Source organism: Podarcis muralis, chromosome 2 (assembly GCF_964188315.1).
Source record: "Podarcis muralis chromosome 2, rPodMur119.hap1.1, whole genome shotgun sequence".
NCBI lineage: Eukaryota > Metazoa > Chordata > Lepidosauria > Squamata > Lacertidae > Podarcis > Podarcis muralis.
Window position 1 is genome coordinate 67,865 of NC_135656.1, and position 13,766 is coordinate 81,630.

Below are 13,766 nucleotides of genomic sequence, written 5' to 3' on the forward strand. Positions count from 1 at the left end.
CCACTCCTGCGTGCCCTGGTCTGTCTCTGGCCGGACTCTGCGCCGTTCCGGGTTCCTGAAACCTGTGCGGTGCCTTGTAGGGAGTGAGCACCGATCTGTGGAATACCGGATGCATTCTGGAACCCTCCGGAAGCGCCAGCCTGAAGGCCACCGGGTTGACCTGCTCTTCGATTTGATAGGGCCCCAGTTGCTTATGCCCTAGTTTCTTCTTGGCCAACGACCTGGCCGGCACTGCGTGGGCTGCTAACCAGACCCAGTCCCCCACGTGTAGCTCTTCGCCAACCCTTCTGCGTTTGTCCGCTTGTACCTTGTATGCGTGCTTGGCCAGTTCCAGGTGGCGCCTCAGCTGATCGTGGACTTCCTGCAGTTCCGACGTGAACGCATCTGCCGTCTGCGGCTCCCCTTCCCCCAGCCTTTCCAGTCCCGGGAAGGTTCTGGGGTGCCTCCCGTTGTTGGCGAAGAACGGTGTGACCCCCGTGGACACGTGCTTCGTGTTGTTGTAAGCGAACTCGGCGAGCGGCAGGTAATCCACCCATGTCGCTGGCTGTTGATTTGCATAACACCTCAAGTACTGCTGCATGATGGCATTGACCCGCTCTGCTTGCCCGTTGGTTTGCGGGTGTCTCGCCGACGCCAGGTTGATCTTGACGTTCAGGAAGCCCATCAGCCGCTGCCAGAAATTTGAGATGAACTGCCGCCCCCGGTCGGACAGAATAGACCGTGGCAGACCGTGAACCTTGAACACGTGGTCTATGAACAGTTTGGCGGTTTGTTCCGCCGTGGCCACCTTCGCACACGGAATGAAATGTGCCATCTTGGAGAACAAGTCCACCACCACCAGCACTGCCGTCTTGCCCCTCGAGCTGGGCAGATCCGTGACAAAGTCCAGGGCCACCCTCTCCCAAGGTTCGGCCGGAGTTTGCAGCGGTTCCAACAGTCCGGCCGGCGGTCTAAGCACTGGCTTCGCCCTCTGGCAGGTGTCACACCTCGCCACGTAGTCCGCGACCTCCCTTCTCATTCCAGGCCACCAGAAATCCCTGGCTACTAGTTCCACCGTCTTCTCCTTGCCGAAGTGCCCTGCAGTGGGCGCGTCGTGCATCTGCTGCAGCACCTTGGCGCGAAGTTCGTCTCCCGGCACGTAGATGGCCCCTTTACGGATGAGCAATCCATCTCTCAGCTGGAAACCGTCGGCCGCTGCTTTGCCCCTTTGCACCTCTGAGATCTTTGCTTGCGCGAAGGAGTCCCCCTGCAACGCTCGTCGCACCGCCTCCAGATCCACGGTTGCCGCGGCGCACGCCCACACTGTTGGTGCGAAGATGTGCATGGCGGCCGCTGGCGTTGCTTCCTCCAGATACTGTGGCTTGCGGGAGAGAGCGTCCGCCATGATGTTGGTGTCCCCCGGGACATACTCTATTCGGAAGTCGAAGTTCGCAAAGAACTCAGCCCAACGTATCTGCCTTTGGTTCAGGAACTGTGCCGTGCGCCAGTGCTCTAGGTTCTTGTGGTCCGTGCAAACCTGCACCGTGTGCTTGGCGCCGATCAGAAAGTGCCTCCACACCTTGAACGCTGCATGAATGGCCAGCAACTCCCTGTCCCATATGGTGTAGTTCTGCTCGGACTTGCTGAGCTTCCTGGAGTAAAACGCTCCCGGTCGCCACACCCCCTGCGGGTCTTTCTGCAGCAGGACCGCCCCCACGGCTCTGTCCGAGGCGTCAGTCTCCACCCTCATCGGCTTGCTGGGGTTGACATGAAGCAGCTGCTCTTCCGACGCGAAGAGACGCTTGAGTGCCTGAAAGGACTGTTCCGCCTGCTCTGTCCAAATGAACTTCTTTTTCTTGGAGCTAAGCGTGTCAGTGATGGCCGCCGTCTGCATAGCGAAGCCCTTGATAAACTTGCGATAGAAGTTCGCAAAGCCGACAAACCGTTGGACCTCCTTCCGGTTGCGCGGGCTCTTCCAATCCAACACCGCTCGAACCTTGGCGCTGTCCATGGCGAGCCCCTTGTCAGACAGCTTGTAGCCCAGAAAATCCACCTCCGTCACGTCAAATTGGCACTTCTCCAGCTTGGCGTAGAGCCTATGGTGCTTCAGCCTGTTCAGTACTTCCTTGACGTGTTTGTCATGCTCCTGTTGCGACTCCGAAAAGATCAGGATGTCATCTAAGAAACAGACGCACGTCTTGTAGAGAAGTCCCGCCAACACGTGATGCATGAATGCTTGAAAAACGTGGGAGCCATTTTGCAATCCAAAAGGCATAACTCTATATTCGTAGGTCCCCAGTGGCGTGAACATGGCTGTTTTCCACTCGTCTCCCTCCCGCATGCGAATGAGGTTGTACGCACCTCGCAGATCCAATTTGGTGAACACTCTGCCCTTCCGCACCTTTGCGAGGAGGTCGTCAATTCGGGGCATGGGGAAGTCCGACGGCTTAGTCACACTGTTCAAGGCCCTGTAATCCACTACGAGCCTCTTTTGGGGCGTATCCCGCTTCTTAACGAAGAACACCGGGCTGCCTCCCACCGCCTTGGACTCTCGGATGAAACCGCGCTCCAAATTATGATCTATGAACTCCTTGAGTTCTTGCAGCTCGTCCTCTGACATGGAATACAGTTTCCCCTTAGGCAGCGCCGCCCCTGGCAGCAGGTCAATCTTGCAGTCATATGGCCTGTGAGGGGGTAGCCTGTCTGCCTCCTTCTCGCAGAAAACTTCCAAAAATTCTGCGTACTTGTGGGGAATCGCTTGCAGTGTGCCTAGCAGTAGCTGTGACTCCTCTTCCTCTCCTTCCTGCCTGGGCACGATGCAGTGTTCAGCACAAAAGGAAGAGCCGAAGGTCAGCTGCCTCTGGTACCAAGCCAGCGTTGGGCTGTGTTTGTCCAGCCAACTCATGCCCAACACAATGGGCGTGTCCGACAATTGAGTGACGTTGAAGCTGATGACTTCTTGGTGATTCCCAAGTCGCATCACCATCGGTGGCGTCTGCTGCACCACTTGCCCTCCTAGCAGCTCCCTGCCATCCACCGTGACCACCTGCAGGGGCAGTGTGGCCGGCAGCAACTGTATAGCATGCTGGTTGACAAAGTCCTGCCCCATAAAGTCCGCATTGCTGCCTGAGTCAATGGTGATTGGCACGTCCATGGTGATGCCATTGGGCAGCTGGAGCGACGCGGTGAGCCTCACCACTGGTTTGGGCGGGAGGGGGTTCACGGGCTGTAAAATCTCTGGGGACTGCATCATTAATACGTCTGGCTGGGCCCCAGTGCCTCTTCCTCCAGCCAGACAGCGTCGTTTCCCTGCTGTGGTTCTCCTTGCTGCGTTGCTGCAGTCGCCATTGCTGAGGCTGCAGTGAGCTTGTGGAGCCTCTGGGGACACTCTTTCGCCATATGCCCTGGCTCCTCACAGACGTAACACTTCCTGTTCCCTCTAGGAGGCTTCGCTTTCACTGCTGCTGGTGCTAGGGCTCTGGTTGCTGACTGAGCCCTGGCACCTCCAACCTCCATCGGTTCAGCTCCTCCCCCTGGCGGAGGCGTGGATTGCGTACGTGCTGCTTCTCTGGGAAAGAAGGAGGAGCCCCTGGCTGGTTCGCGCCCTCCACGCCCTTCGTCCCTGCTCCACGGACGTCCTTCCAGCCGTACCCCCACTGCCAGCGCCCTCTGCACGACCTCCTGGGTGGTCCGGGGTCTCTCCCCCCTCGCAATCTCATCTTTTACAGAGCTGTTTAGTCCCTCCCAGAAAAGGTCTCTTACAGGGGTCGCATCTCTGTCCCATTCTAGGGCACTGGCCAAGGCGAAAAAGCGGGCATGGTACTGCCGTACGCTGGCCCTTCCCTGCTTCAGTCCATGAATCTGTTGCCGAGCAAGATCCACGTCAATGCTTGATAAAAAACACGCATCCATCGCTTTAATAAAGGCATTCGCATTTTGGAGCGCCGGATCGTTATCCCTCCATAAATTGCGCAGCCATGCTCTGGCATCCCCATGCAAATAAGACATGATGAACCCCACTCTCTCTTGCTCATCTCTAAAATCTTTACTCAGCAGTTGCAGTGCACACAGTACGTCTGCTTTAAAATTGGGATACTGTTGCAGGTTCCCATCGAAGTGAGAGACCAGACCGCCTGTGCGTCTCCCCAACCCAATCCCCTCTGGTTTGGGTGTCTGTTGCCCTTGCTTCGTAAGCACTTCCAACCTGACCTGGAGATCCCTGTAGGCGGCAGCTGCGTCCTCCTCTCTCTTCCTGGATGCGAGAGCCTCGGCATTCAGCTGTGACACTGCTTCTCTGAGTTCCGCTATCTGCTGTTCAGCCGTCATGTCGGCTGCCGTTCGTGAGCTCACTCGTAGGCACCTGCTTCTCTCCTCTCCTCGAGGCTGTAGATGCCCACAATACGTGAGACGGAGCTTACTGTCAGGGTTGCTTCAAGATCCTAGCTCACAGAGGATCACGCTAGCCAACGGTCATTAAGTAAAAGTCTTTATTGAGTTACAGTTTCCATTCTCAAGCTGCTGCGTGCAACCCTACGTCTAGTAGCTAGATCGGCGAAGCTCCGTCTGAATCTCCGCCCCTCGTACACCAACTTAATATCCTAGCCCTGCTCCACCTTTTCCGCCTGACTGTTCTTCTCTGGGTCCCTCTGCCCCCCTGGGTCTCTTCCTTCCGGGATTCTTCGGACGCTGACCCCCCGGACTCTCCTGTCTCCTTGCGCCGGGCTTTAGGACCCGGCTCTCTTTCCGGGCTGCCTACTGCGCTTCCTTCCTGTGCATTTGAACTTGGCGCGCGCGCGCAACCTTCCACCTTCCGTCTAACCGTTTCTTCGCTCCCAGATGGAGGTGTGGCCACCCCTGACTCGTGCCCTCCCTCCTGCTGTGAGCTGCCAGCGCTTGCCCCCTGGCTCTTTTCCTCTTCCCTGTTCTCTGGCGGTGACGCTGGACCCGATCTCCAACTGCTCTCCTCTGATTCCCCTCTGGCTCTATCTCCCTGGGGTGCCCCCCTAAACTCCCCCCTTGCCTTGGCCACTGGTGCTCCTTTCTGTGAATCCTCCGACTCACTGGAGAGACTCGGAGATCTCGGGTCGTCGTCATCGCTCATCCTTTCTTCTGCCTCCTCCCCTTCGCTCTCTGTTTCCTTCCTTGCCCTTGCCTCTGCTCCTGAACCCCTGACAGTGTGTGTCTGCGGCTCTGGAAATTGCTTCTGCGCATGCCCAGACGCCGAAAATCACTGCGACAGCTCAGTCTGTAGAGCAGGAGACTTTCCATCTCAAAGACCTGGGTTTGAGGGGCAAAAAGATTCTTCCCTTGCAGAGGGTTGGACTACAAAAAGACCTTTGCTTTCCTGCTCTCTCCCAAACTGGGAAACTCCCAATGGAAAGTGCTCTGACCTTTCTCTTTTTCTTCATAGGGGTTTTCACACCGTACAGTATCTGCTCTCTGACCGGGCTTGGTTTAAAAGCCTCCAAATATTCCTTGGATCGAGCAGTGCTAATATTTGCTCTGCTAATCTTTCCACCAAACTGGCCAGCTTCTGGATTAAACACTGGATGAAATGCAGATTACGTTCTGTATTTAAAACAAATGTCAAATCAATAAAAAATTTTCAGGAGAAATGCTAAAAATATAATTGAGAAGAGACAATTTAAGGAAAATTCACCAGAAAGTATTCCTCTTTGTTGCGGTTAGTGGCTGTGGACATGGCATAACATTACAGTACATGACTCCACCCCCCAAGAATCATGGGAACTGTAGTTTGCCCCTAAACTATAAGTCTCAGCACAACACATGACTAGCTTATCATAGAGACCACTGCATGCAAAAACTTGTGGTGCTAGAAGATCTTGCGCCTTATATTTACCCTGGGATCCCAACCACCCCTGCCCAGGACACCAGAGTCAACTCTACGGCTGCAAATATAACATTTGAAGTGTTTAAGGTGCATTATACAAATGTGACACTAGATGGCAATTGTGAGGTTATGGCAAATTCAATATATTCTTCAAAACACCTTTTTTTTTTTTAAGTGTTTTCATTTTTTAGATTCCACCACTCACACAGGTTCAACGGAGTTGCTGTCCATCTGAAGATCATAAGGCCTTTTGTGCCTATATCAATCCCTCAGTTGGTAAAATCAAAGAAGTACAAAATACTTTACAACTCTCTCTCTCTCTCTCTCTCTCTCTCTATATATATATATATATATATAAATGTTAGAAACAAGCCTCCTTCTTCGGGAGAAGCTGGCAACTCTCCCAGGCTCCCGCCTTGGTGTCCGGTGACCTCCCTGGCTGCAATCCCCGCAGGATCCAGGCTAGGTCTCAATAGGCGACACTTCCCAGCGTGGGAAATGCACACCCCCTCCCTCCTGCTTCCCTGGCAGGGAAAAGAGATAGTCAGAAACGTCTGTTTACATCCTTTATTTCTGACTTTGCAGCACTACAGAAAACATGTCCGTTCACTTCAAAATCCAGCAAACGAGAGAGAGACTTCCTGTACATACGCAAGAGGAAGGTCTCATATTACACTCTTCACAAAGACTTTTCCAGCCTGTGAACTTCCGGGAAGCTTCTTTCCCACAGCTAGCCATATCACATGATGTCAACAAACTGGCTGTCTGCAACTGCGATAAGCTCATATTGTAACAATAAATTCCAACACACTGAGGAGCCTTTGCTGGAAGGCTGCGGGGCTATGCACTTACCTGGGAATCAAACTCACTGAACTTCAAAGAACTTCTGAGAGAATATGTATAGGATTGCACTATAAAGGCCTAAAATTTTGACCAAGACTCATGGGTTTGAGTCCCATGTTGCGTGAAAGATTCCTGCATGACCCTTGGGGTCCCTTCCAACTCTACAATTAGCGAAGTATACATCAATATAAAATAAAAATGTGCTTTTAATGAAAGGGCTTCTGCTGTGCTGTTTTTATTGCCATTATTTGGTTTTACAAGATTTTTATATGTATACACACACAGTTTTAATTCTATCAGTGTTTAATTGCTTTTTAATTGTAGATCCCCCACCCAGGTTTTAGCTTGTCTTCTTTTCATCCGTAAACTGCCTTGGGTCCCCATCAGGGGAAAAGGCAGGGTACAAATAAATGTATAATAATTATAATAATAATTTCAAACTGGGCATTTTTTGTTTTCAATATACAATGCTGGCAAGAGAGAAAGGCCACCCATAACTTAGAGTGCAGAGGTGAAACAAGCATATGATCCCCCAATGAGGGGTGTCATAGAAATTTAATAAAATTAGTTTAATCAATGTAATAATAACATTGCCTTGACCTGCTTGGCTGAAAAATCTTGCATGGCTTCTGGAAAACCCAGTGGAGGCTGTAGCTGAACTGGGGGGGGGGGGCACATGCAAACACCTGGCCCATTGTCCCAGGCCTCCTTGCCACTGACATCCTTTCACCCATAATGCTGTGACCTCCAGGTGCTTGGGTCCCTTAGAAACACTGGTGAGGTGAGCTTTCATTTTCTTTTCCCACTGAGGATTGGAAAGAGTTGAAAGATTAGAAATATTTGAAAAAGATGGAGAAGAAGATCCGATACGACCATTAAAGCTAGCTGCCTCTGGTTGCTAACTTTTATTTTGGCAGATCATTATCAAATGGCCCTGGCTTCTTTTTTTAAAGTTTACAAAATAATAATAATAATAATAATAATAATAATAATAATCAGATGATGGGCTTATTTCCAATTGTTGTTTTGGGGGATAGAATGCACATTCACCCAAAAACCGCAGAGTTAAATGTTTGTTATCAGCCCAAATCAAGCATAGGTGTTTTGGTTCCATCTCAATAGAAAGAGGACGAACAAGCTTTAATTGTGCTATCGGTGTTCATTCACCCACAAATAGCAAAGCAAAGTGTAATAAGTCTAAACTAGGCAAAAGAGGTTGCTTTGCGTTCCAACTACATAGAAAGAAGAATCTTGGATTTCGCTTATTTCAAGTTGTGTTCTTTGGTGTTTATGCAACATTAACCCAGAAATCGCAAAAGGTATGTAATGAGACCAAAATAACAAAACACCCTCTTTTCACTTTCATATGCGTAGAAAGAAGACGAATAAGGTTTGATTTCAATTCGCATGGTGTTTTTTCGGTGTGCACCAGAATCGCCCCAAACAAAGCAAAAAGGAGTTTTGGGTTCCATCTACACAAAAAGATCATAAAACTATGTGCTTATTTCAAATTGATGTTTTTGCAGTGTTTTTGCACATTCACCAAGAAATCGCAGAGTGAAACGTTTGTTATCAGCCCAATTCCTGCATAGCTGTTTTGGTTCTATCGCAATAGAAAGTGGACAAATCAGCTTTGATTTTTCTTTCTTTGTTCATTCACCCACAAATAGCAAAGCAAAGTGTAATAAGTCTAAACACGGCAAAACAGGTTATTTTGGATTCCAACTACATAGAAAGAAGAATCTTGGATTTCGCTTATTTCAAGTTGTTTTCTTTGGTGTTAATGCAACATTAACCCAGAAATCACAAAAGGTATGTAATGAGACCAAAATAACAAAACACCGTCTTTTCGCTTCCACATGCGTTGAAAGAAGACGAATAAGCTTTGATTGGGCTTATTTCAATTGGAATGGTGTTGTTTGGGTGTGCACCAGAATCACCCCCAACCAAAGCAAAAAGGCGTTTTGGGTTCCATCTGCATAAAAGTAGATGTTAAAGCTCTGATTGGGGTTATTTCAAATTGGTGTTTTTGGGGTTAGAATGCACATTCACCCAGAAATCGCAGACTGAAATGTTTGTTATCAGCCCAATTCATGCATCGGTGTTTTGGTTCCATCGCAATAGAAGGTGGATGAATCAGCTTTGATTTTTCTTTCTTTGTTCATTCACCAACAAATAGCAAAGCAAAGTGTAATAAGTCTAAACTACGCAAAACAGGTTGTTTTGTGTTCCAAGTACGTAGAAAGAAGAACTTTGGATTTCGGTTATTTCAAGTTGTGTTCTTTGGTGTTAATGCAACATTAGCCCAGAAATCGCAAAAAGTATGTAATGAGACCAAAATAGCAAAACACCGTCTTTTCGCTTCCATATCCGTAGAAAGAAGACGAATAAGGTTTGATTTGGCTTATTTCAATTCGCATGGCGTTTTTTGGGTGTGCACCAGAATCGCCCCAAACAAAGCAAAAAGTTTTGGGTTCCATCTACACAAAAATATCATAAAACTATGTGCTTATTTCAAATTGGTGTTTTTGCAGTGTTTTTGCACATTCACCAAGAAATCGCAGTGAAACGTTTGTTATCAGCCCAATTCCTGCATAGCTGTTTTGGTTCTATCGCAATAGAAAGTGGACAAATCAGCTTTGATTTTTCTTTCTTTGTTCATTCACCCACAAATAGCAAAGCAAAGTGTAATAAGTCTAAACACGGCAAAACAGGTTATTTTGGATTCCAACTACATAGAAAGAAGAATCTTGGATTTCGCTTATTTCAAGTTGTGTTCTTTGGTGTTAATGCAACATTAACCCAGAAATCGCAAAAGGTATGTAATGAGACCAAAATAACAAAATACCATCTTTTCACTTCCATATGCGTGGAAAGAAGACGAATAAGCTATGATTGGGCTTATTTCAATTGGCATGGTGTTGTTTGGGTGTGCACCAGAATCACCCCCAACCAAAGCAGAAAGGCGTTCTGGGTGCCATCTGCATAATAGTACATATTAAAGCTCTGATTGGGGTTATTTCAAATTGGTGTTTTTGGGGTTAGAATGCACATTCACCCAGAAATCCCACACTGAAATCTTTATCAGCCCAATTCATGCATAGGTGTTTTGGTTCCATGGCAATAGAAAGTGGACGAATCTGATTTTTCTTTCTTTGTTCATTCACCCACAAATAGCAAAGTGTAATAAGTCTAAACTATGCAAAAGAGGTTGTTTTGCGTTCCAAGTACGTAGAAAGAAGAATTTTGGATTTCGCTTATTTCAAGTTGTGTTCTTTGGTGTTAGTGCAATATTAACCCAGAAATCGCAAAAAGTATGTAATGAGACCAAAATAACAAAACATGGTCTTTTTGCTTCCATATGCGTAGAAAGACGAATAAGCTTTGATTGGGCTTAATTCAATTCGCATGGTGGTTTTTGGGTGTGCACCAGAGTAGCCCCCAACCAAAGCAAAAAGGCGTTTTGGGTTCCATCTGCATAAAAGTAGATGTTAAAGCTCTGATTGGGGTTATTTCAAATTGGTGTTTTTGGGGTTAGAATGCACATTCACCCAGAAATCGCAGACTGAAATGTTTGTTATCAGCCCAATTCATGCATAGGTGTTTTGGTTCCATCGCAATAGAAAGTGGACGAATCAGCTTTGATTTTTCTTTCTTTGTTCATTCACCCACAAATAGCAAAGTGTAATAAGTCTAAACTATGCAAAAGAGGTTGTTTTGCGTTCCAAGTACGTAGAAAGAAGAATTTTGGATTTTGCTTATTCCAAGTTGTGTTCTTTGGTGTTAATGCTACATTAACCCAGAAATCGCAAAAAGTATGTAATGAGACCAAAATAACAAAACACGGTCTTTTCGCTTCCATATGCGTAGAAAGACGAATAAGCCTTGATTGGGCTTATTTCAATTCGCATGGTTGTTTTTGGGTGTGCACCAGAGTAGCCCCCAACCAAAGCAAAAAGGAGTTTTGGGTTCCATCTACACAAAAAGAAGATCATAAAACTATGTGCTTCTTTCAAATTGGTGTTTTTGCTGTGTTTTTGCACATTCACCAAGAAATCGCAGTGAAACGTTTGTTATCAGCCCAATTCATGCATAGCTGTTTTGGTTGTATCGCAATAGAAAGTGGACAAATCAGCTTTGATTTTTCTTAATTTATTTATTCACCCACAAATAGCAAAGCAAAGTGTAATAAGTCTAAACAAGGCAAAACAGGTTATTTTGGATTCCAACTACATAGAAGAATCTTGGATTTCGCTTATTTCAAGTTGTGTTCTTTGGTGTTAATGCAACATTAACCCAGAAATCGCAAAAGGTATGTAATGAGACCAAAATAACAAAATACCGTCTTTTCACTTCCATATGCGTTGAAAGAAGACGAATAAGCTATGATTGCGCTTATTTCAATTGGCATGGTGTTATTTGGGTGTGCACCAGAATCACCCCAAACAAAGCAAAAAGGCGTTTTGGGTTCCATCTGCATAAAAGTAGATGTTAAAGCTCTGATTGGGGTTATTTCAAATTGGTGTTTTTGGGGTTAGAATGCACATTCACCCAGAAATCGCAGACTGAAATGTTTGTTATCAGCCCAATTCATGCATAGGTGTTTTGTTTCCATCGCAATAGAAAGTGGACGAATCAGCTTTGATTTTTCTTTCTTTGTTCATTCACCCACAAATAGCAAAGTGTAATAAGTCTAAACTATGCAAAAGAGGTTGTTTTGGATTCCAAGTACGTAGAAAGAAGAATCTTGGATTTCGCTTATTTCAAGTTGTGTTCTTTGGTGTTAATGCAACATTAACCCAGAAATCGCAAAAGGTATGTAATGAGACCAAAATAACAAAATACCGTCTTTTCACTTCCATATGCGTGGAAAGAAGACGAATAAGCTATGATTGCGCTTATTTCAATTGGCATGGTGCTGTTTGGGTGTGCACCAGAATCACCCCCAACCAAAGCAAAAAGGCGTTTTGGGTTCCATCTGCCTAAAAGTAGATGTTAAAGCTCTGATTGGGGTTATTTCAAATTGGTGTTTTTGGGGTTAGAATGCACATTCACCCAGAAATCCCACACTGAAATCTTTGTTATCAGCCCAATTCATGCATAGGTGTTTTGTTTCCATCGCAATAGAAAGTGGATGAATCAGCTTTGATTTTTCTTTCTTTGTTCATTCACCCACAAATAGCAAAGTGTAATAAGTCTAAACTATGCAAAAGAGGTTGTTTTGCGTTCCAAGTACGTAGAAAGAAGAATTTTGGATTTCGCTTATTTCAAGTTGTGTTCTTTGGTGTTAATGCAACATTAACCCAGAAATCGCAAAAAGAATGAATGAGACCAAAATAACAAAAGATGGCCTTTTCGCTTCCATATGCGTAGAAAGACGAATAAGCTTTGATTGGGCTTATTTCAATTCGCATGGTGGTTTTTGGGTGTGCACCAGAGTAGCCCCCAACCAAAGCAAAAAGGCGTTTTGGGTTCCATCTGCTTAAAAGTAGATGTTAAAGCTCTGATTGGGGTTATTTCAAATTGGTGTTTTTGGGGTTAGAATGCACATTCACCCAGAAATCGCCGACTGAAATGTTTGTTATCAGCCCAATTCATGCATAGGTGTTTTGGTTCCATCGCAATAGAAAGTGGACGAATCAGCTTTGATTTTTCTTTCTTTGTTCATTCACCCACAAATAGCAAAGTGTAATAAGTCTAAACTATGCAAAAGAGGTTGTTTTGCGTTCCAACTACATAGAAAGAAGAATTTTGGATTTCGCTTATTTCAAGTTGTGTTCTTTGGTGTTAATGCAACATTAACCCAGAAATCGCAAAAAGTATGTAATGAGACCAAAATAACAAAAGATGGTCTTTTCGCTTCCATATGCGTAGAAAGACGAATAAGCTTTGATTGGGCTTATTTCAATTCGCATGGTGGTTTTTGGGTGTGCACCAGAGTAGCCCCCAACCAAAGCAAAAAGACGTTTTGGGTTCCATCTGCATAAAAGTAGATGTTAAAGCTCTGATTGGGGTTATTTCAAATTGGTGTTTTTGGGGTTAGAATGCACATTCACCCAGAAATCGCAGACTGAAATGTTTGTTATCAGCCCAATTCATGCATCGGTGTTTTGGTTCCATCGCAATAGAAAGTGGACGAATCAGCTTTGATTTTTCTTTCTTTGTTCATTCACCCACAAATAGCAAAGTGTAATAAGTCTAAACTATGCAAAAGAGGTTGTTTTGCGTTCCAACTACATAGAAAGAAGAATTTTGGATTTCGCTTATTTCAAGTTGTGTTCTTTGGTGTTAATGCAACATTAACCCAGAAATCGCAAAAAGTATGTAATGAGACCAAAATAACAAAACACGGTCTTTTCGCTTCCATATGCGTAGAAAGACGAATAAGCCTTGATTGGGCTTATTTCAATTCGCATGGTTGTTTTTGGGTGTGCACCAGAGTAGCCCCCAACCAAAGCAAAAAGGAGTTTTGGGTTCCATCTACACAAAAAGAAGATCATAAAACTATGTGTGTCAGAGACTGCAGTCTCTGACAATGTGCTTCTTTCAAATTGGTGTTTTTGCGGTGTTTTTGCACATTCACCAAGAAATCGCAGTGAAACGTTTGTTATCAGCCCAATTCATGCATAGCTGTTTTGGTTGTATCGCAATAGAAAGTGGACAAACCAGCTTTGATTTTTCTTAATTTATTTATTCACCCACAAATAGCAAAGCAAAGTGTAATAAGTCTAAACAAGGCAAAACAGGTTATTTTGGATTCCAACTACATAGAAGAATCTTGGATTTCGCTTATTTCAAGTTGTGTTCTTTGGTGTTAATGCAACATTAACCCAGAAATCGCAAAAGGTATGTAATGAGACCAAAATAACAAAATACCATCTTTTCACTTCCATATGCGTGGAAAGAAGACGAATAAGCTATGATTGGGCTTATTTCAATTGGAATGGTGTTGTTTGGGTGTGCACCAGAATCACCCCCAACCAAAGCAGAAAGGCGTTCTGGGTGCCATCTGCATAATAGTACATATTAAAGCTCTGATTGGGGTTATTTCAAATTGGTGTTTTTGGGGTTAGAATGCACATTCACCCAGAAA

At 45.7% G+C, this 13,766-nt stretch overlaps 1 long non-coding RNA gene across 4 annotated transcripts in view; it reads left to right on the plus strand.

Annotated features, from left to right (window-relative positions):
• LOC114589733 (uncharacterized) overlaps nucleotides 1-13,766 on the plus strand; it is a 66,086-nt gene that overhangs the window by 34,222 nt on the left and 18,098 nt on the right. Inside the window, exon 4 of one of the 4 annotated variants that reach the window (XR_013391719.1) lies at nucleotides 5,390-6,888. The exons of the other annotated variants lie outside the window; for them this stretch is intronic. This is a non-coding gene — a long non-coding RNA (uncharacterized LOC114589733). Of the gene's footprint in view, nucleotides 1-5,389; nucleotides 6,889-13,766 lie in introns of those variants that run through there. 4 annotated transcript variants of the gene reach the window in all.